A 6118-nucleotide genomic window follows, 5' to 3' on the forward strand; every position below is an offset into this window, starting at 1 on the left:
GTCCGACTTCGGCTCAGGTCATGATCTCTCGGTGCGTGAGTTCAAGCCCCGCTTCGGGCTCTGTGCTGACAGCTAGGAGCCCGGAGCCTGCTTCGGATTCTGTGTCTCCCTCTCTCTCTCTGCCCCTCCCCAACTCACGCTCTCTCTCTCTCTCTCTGTCTCAAAAAATAAATAAATGTTACAAAAATTTTTTTTTCAAAAGGGAAACACTGTGGGGTTACTGGGAAATCATAAAAAAAAATTTAATGTTTTTTTTTATTTTTGAGAGAGAGAGAGCATGAACAGGGGAGGGGCAGAGAGAGAGGGAGACACAGAATCCGAAGCAGGCTCTGGGCTCTGAGCTGTCAGCGCAGAGCCCAGCACAGAGCCCCAGGTGCGGGGCTTGAACTCACAAACGTGAGATCATGACCTGAGCCGAAGCCAGATGCTTAATCAACTGAGCCACCCAGGGGCCCTTGGGAAATCTTAATAAAATCTCATTTTAGGTAAGATGAGAACTGTCTGAAATGAAAACATGGAAGTCACTGACAGATTAAAGCGGGTCATGAAATAGTGTATTTTGTTCGGTTCCCAAAATGAAATCACATCAGAACCATTAAATCGGCCCCTCCTAAGAACAATCGACCTTCTGTAAAGCCACAGCGTCTCCTCATCCGGTGATCTGGTCGTCTGAGGTCTCAGTCCAGAAAACAAAGCCCTAGCCTAGGAAAGCACCTGCCTGGTAAAAGATCTAGAAGCATCTAGTATTGGAACAGCCGTGATGTCTGGGTGGCGGGCATATGATAGATTTGTTAATTTTTGCTTCTTTGTATTTTCTAATTTTCTTCACGCACATGTCCTATTTCTGTGATTAAAAAGTATTTTAGTTTATTTTTTTTTTTAGTTTATTTTTTATTTGTGAGAGGGAGAGAGAAAGCATGAGCAGGGGAGGATCTGAGAGAGAGAGAGAGAGAGAGAGAGAGGGAATCCTAGGCACCGTCAGCAAGGAACCAGAAGCCGGGCTGAACTCAGGAACCGTAAGATCATGACCTGAGCGGAAACCGAGAGTGGTTAGCTTCACCAGTTGGGCCACCCAGGCGCCCCTGAAAAAATATTTTAAAATATACACACACATTATGGGTGCTTTTTATTTTATTTTTTTAAGTTGTCAAGTCAAGGGAAGTGATGAGTGGCGGCCTAAGGTTCCCCGCCTCCGCTGTTAGACCCTTTTTCCGTTGTTGTTCGGGGTCTTTCAAAACCTAGGTGAGGTCTGAGTGGGGGAGGGGAGATGCCCCCCCCCCCCGCTTCCCCAGGGAACTGCAAGGCGCCAGGGCCCGAGCCCTGCGCCCCGGCACCGAGCGCCCTGGGGCCCTGCGCCTTGACTTCTCCCCAACCGTGCCGTCCAGCTGTGCGTGGCCTTTGCGCTCAGCTCTGGTGTCCCACTTCCGTTCCTCCTGCGACCCCCCCCCAGACTCAGACCCTAGCCTGATCCCATGGGTCACAAAAGCAAGCGTTGGGGTTCAACACCCATGAGCCGGGTGCTTCCCACCGCAGGGAGGGAGAAGTCAGAGCGCGGTGCAGAACCCAGCGGCCACGGGACTGCGCCCCGGATGGGAAGGAGCCGCGGGGTCAGCAAAGCAGGCGGTGGATAGAACCTAAGCTTCAGCAGCGTCTCGGGGCCCAGAGTTCACCAGGCAGGGTTCACATCCCGCCTCAAGCTGGGGGACTTCGGGCAAGCTTTGCGGGTTTTCCCTCATCTATCCCACCCCAGGGGGATCGCGGCTCAGCTCTCTCACAAGGATTCTGCCTACAAATGTGGGCAGCAGCCCCCACCCAGGCTGTTCCGAGGGTTCCTTGAGATGCCCCCTGCGCAGTCCTTCCCTGGGGCGCCTTGGTTCCCTGCAAGGTCTCCCCCAGGCTAGCAATTGTCATCAATTTTCGTTCGATTTCAAATCTGGCTTCTCCTGACAACCAAATGCAAGGCTGAATCTTTGATCAGATCTTGGGCTAAAACAAACAAACCAACCTCTAAAGGATAGTATTGGGGTCATTGGGGGAACTTGAATGGGGACTGTATAATCGATAATATTACTATACTGAAGGTAAGTTGCGTAGGATGGCCTTCCGGGAGTTGTCCTTAACCTTAGGAAACACATGATGGAGGGCTTAGGGTTGAAGTGTCATGATGTCTGCAAAGGGCTTTCAAACGGGTCAGCAGAAGGAATAAAGAGGTGACCAGATGGGAGTGCGTTCACATTGGGTGGGTCCCCGTGAAGGGCGTGCGAATGTTCACCGTAGTCTTGTACTTTTCTGGAGGTTCAATTCCCCCCCGCCCCCTGAATAAAATGCTATCAGTTTTCTAAGAAGGAGCCTCCTGCTTTCTTGTTGCATCAGGAACGGGGTTGGAAACTTTTCTCCCCCTTCTCTCTCTCTTTCCCCTGTATCACCCTCAGGACCCCCAGCTGGGCTAGCCTGGAAACCCTGCCATTTTTGTTTATGCTGTTTCCAGGGAGAAACAGCATAGGCTGTTTCTATGCTACAAGCCTACTTCCAGAACCATCCTCGCTGGGCGGGCACAGCCTGGATGTTGGTTCAGGATCGTGTCCCTTTGGCCGCTGCTGGCCACCATCCCCCACCCTCCATCAGGAGACCCTCTGAGCAGGGTCCCCACGCCAAAGGCCCACATTCTTTGACCAGCACGAGAAATAACTCCACCTAATTTAGGCTGGTCTCACCGAGCCAGCTTCGCTTGGTCCAGAATTCATCCCTGCTTCTGTAGACGGTAGGGTGGTCAAGGTGCGTTCTGAGAGTCTGTGAAAATTATAGGACTTTTCTCATAAAAATCACACTCATTCATTCTGCACGTCGGGTCAAGAAGCTGACTGAATGTGTGGAGTCCACTCGCTGGCCCTACGTTAGAATTTTATGGACCAGACGGAAATGGGACACAACCAGGACACCTGAGTGGCTCAACTGGTTAAGCATCTGACTCTCGGTTTCGGCTCAGGTCACAATCCCAGGCTCTGACCTCAGAGCCTGCTTGGGATTCTCTCTCTCTCCCCCCCCCCCCCCCCCCGCTCTGTCCCTCTCCCCTGCTCCCTCGTTTTCTCTCTTAAAAAGAAAAAATAGGGGCACCTGGGTGGTTCAGTCGGTTAAGTGTCCGACTTAGGTTCAGGTCATGATCTCACGGTTCGTGGGTTCGAGCCCCGCATCGGGCTCTGTGCTGATGGCTCGAAGCCTGGAGCCTGCTTCGGATCCTGTGTCTCCCTCTCTCTCTGCCCCTCCCCTGCTCCTGCTCTGTCTCTTAAGAATAAATAAACGTTAAAAAACAAATAAAAAGAAAAGAGAAAAGAAATAACAATAAAAAAAGCAATGGGACACAGCCTAAGTGTCCATCAACTGGTAAATGGGTGGCCAGAATGTGGTATGTCCTTATAATGGAATACTATTCAGCAATAAAGAGGAACTGCCTACAGATACGTGCTATGACACGGATGACCCTTCAAAATATGACACCCAGGAAAAGAAGCCGGACACAAGAGACCATGGGTTATCGGCCTATGTATGTGAAATATCCAGAAAAGGCAGAGCTATAAAGACAGAAGGTAAATTCGTGGTTACCCGGGGTGGGGACGGGAGAGAACGGTAAACGTGCATGAGGGAGCACGCTGGGGAGACGAGACGGTTTCAGGCTGGTCTGTGGGGATGGTTGTTGCGTAACTTGGTACGTTTCCTAAAAATCGCAACGTCGCACACGTGAAAAGCGTGAACCACGCGGTAGGCAAACAAGCCTCGATGATGCAATTTTAAAATGTTACTGGGCTCGCACGTATTGACTAATAGTGTTTGGGTTGGGTTTGCTCTGCTTTGTTTTGTGTCAGAGAACCTTCTTTTTGACAGGCTTGCCCACGCCTGGCGGACACCCAGGACTCACGATCTTAGTCCTGACCTCTTCTCCTTTGCCCCCAAGCCCTCACACATCTGTTTGGCTCCCACTGGGCTGTGCGTCCCTGGCGGGGGGAGGGGGGAGGCCATGTCCGTCTTGCTCACCGCTGTGTCCCAGAGCCCACACAGCAAGCTGGCCTCTAAATACTTGCCGAAGCGATGAAAGAAGGAAGGAATGGTGTCGCCCCCACTCCCCCCACCCCTGCCGCCTCGGGTTAGTGGCAGGGTCTCCAGCTGCTCCTTTTATGTTTATTTATTTATTTTGACAGTGGGGAGGGGCGGAGAGAGAGCGACAGAGAATCCCAAGAAGGCTCCGCGCTGTCAGCACAGAGCCCAGCTCGGGGCTTGATCTCATGAGCCCTGAGATCGTGACCTCAGCCCAAACCAAGAGTCAGATGCTTAATCGACTGAGCCCCCCGGGGGCGTCCCCCTAGCTGCTCTCTCTACACGGTCATCACATATCCAACCACATCCCTCCGCCATGGCTGGGTGCTTGGGAATATCTTTACCCTTCAGGGGAGCGTTAAACTTTGCTCACTGTGTTGCTGGGTTAACACCTTTTCCTTGCTCCCTGGGATTACTTACTTTTGAGTGCTGTGGGCATCAGCACCTGACGTTTCTTCCGTTTAGGAAAGGCCTACTACGTGCCAGGGGCCTCACGTATGTAATCCCATTTAACCCTTGCAACAGTCCAGAGTAGGGACTAATATTATCCCCACAACCCCGAGGCCCAGAGATGTTAAGACAATCGCCCAAAGTCACACAGCTGATGAGAAGCAGAGCCGGGAGGTGGACTCAGGGCCTTTCTGCCAAAGTCAAGGCACTTGAGATTGAAAATGGATCGTTCCACTTTCCACAGGGTGCATACACCTCTGGGGCGTTCAGTGGACGGGAGCGGGATGATGTCAGACGTGGGCGTGGGGCCTGGACCCCTTGTTGACATTTGTCTTAGTGCCTAAGACCCGCATCTTGTGTGATTTCAAGGATTAGGAAAGACACACTCGATCAACACCAGCGAACGGTATTGCCGCGCCAACTAGGGGTCCTTTTGTTACCTGGGCGCTGCTTTCTACCTCTACCTGCCTCTCGTGTTCTCAGATACATTCTCTGCCTCTCTGCCTCTGTCTTGCAAAAACTACTTTGTTGGAAGTTGCTGGGGCCATCTGGAGTCGCCCCGTCTGCTGGCCCCATCTAGTGGTCAGACCCCGGAAGTACACTAGCTTCCCTTTGACCAGGTGAGGCCAGCTTTGGGGAAATGGATGCCTTTCTAGCCCTTTCCTCTCAGGGGCAACGTTAGCCACATTCGTCAGGTTACCAGATTCTCCAGATGGGTTCAAGCTACCTCTCTGGAGGCCACCCTAACTCTTGTATTCGATTATAAACTATTCCGTGGAAGGAAATAACATCACACCCCAGATGTGACAGATGGTTACATTTTGCTATAGTGGTCCCTCCAGTTCTCTGTGTTTTCATAAAAGGAAAGCCCCAAACCCCATCCCTTTGGTGATCCTCCCCCAAAGTCATCTCCCTGCCGAAATTGGAGTGTAAATAAATAAGCTTATTTATTTATTTTTGAGAGAGTGTGAGCTGGGGAGGGGCAGAGAGAGAGAGAGAGAGGGAGACAGAGAATCCCAAGCAGGCTCCGCGCTGTGGGGAGCCCGACGTGGGGCTGGAACCCACTAACTGTGAGAGCATGACCCAAGCCGAAATCAAGAGTCGGACGCTTAACGACTGAGCCACCCAGGCGCCCCGCCCCCAAGAAGTGTGCTTTTTAATCCCCATCGCCTATTTTACTCATTCCCTCCACCACCTCTCCTCTGGTAACCATCGGTGTTTCTATAGTTAGAGTCTGTTTCTTGGTTTGTCTCTCTCTCTCTTTTCCCGTTGTTCGTTTGTTTTGTTTCTTACATTCCCCTTATGAGTCAAATCATATGGTTTGGTCCTTCTCTGACTTATTTTGCTTAGCATAATGCTCTCTAGCTCCATTCATGTTGTTGCAAATGGCAAGATTCCATTCTTTTTCATGGCTGAGTAATATTTCATTTTATATATGTATAATACATAAAATGTATACATAAAATGTATATGTACACATATGTATACATAAAATGTATATGTACACATATGTATACATAAAATGTATATGTATACATATGTATACGTATACATATGTATACATAAAATGTATACATAT

The sequence above is a fragment of the Panthera tigris genome, chromosome D4, assembly GCF_018350195.1.
Source record: "Panthera tigris isolate Pti1 chromosome D4, P.tigris_Pti1_mat1.1, whole genome shotgun sequence".
In the NCBI taxonomy this organism is placed as follows: domain Eukaryota; kingdom Metazoa; phylum Chordata; class Mammalia; order Carnivora; family Felidae; genus Panthera; species Panthera tigris.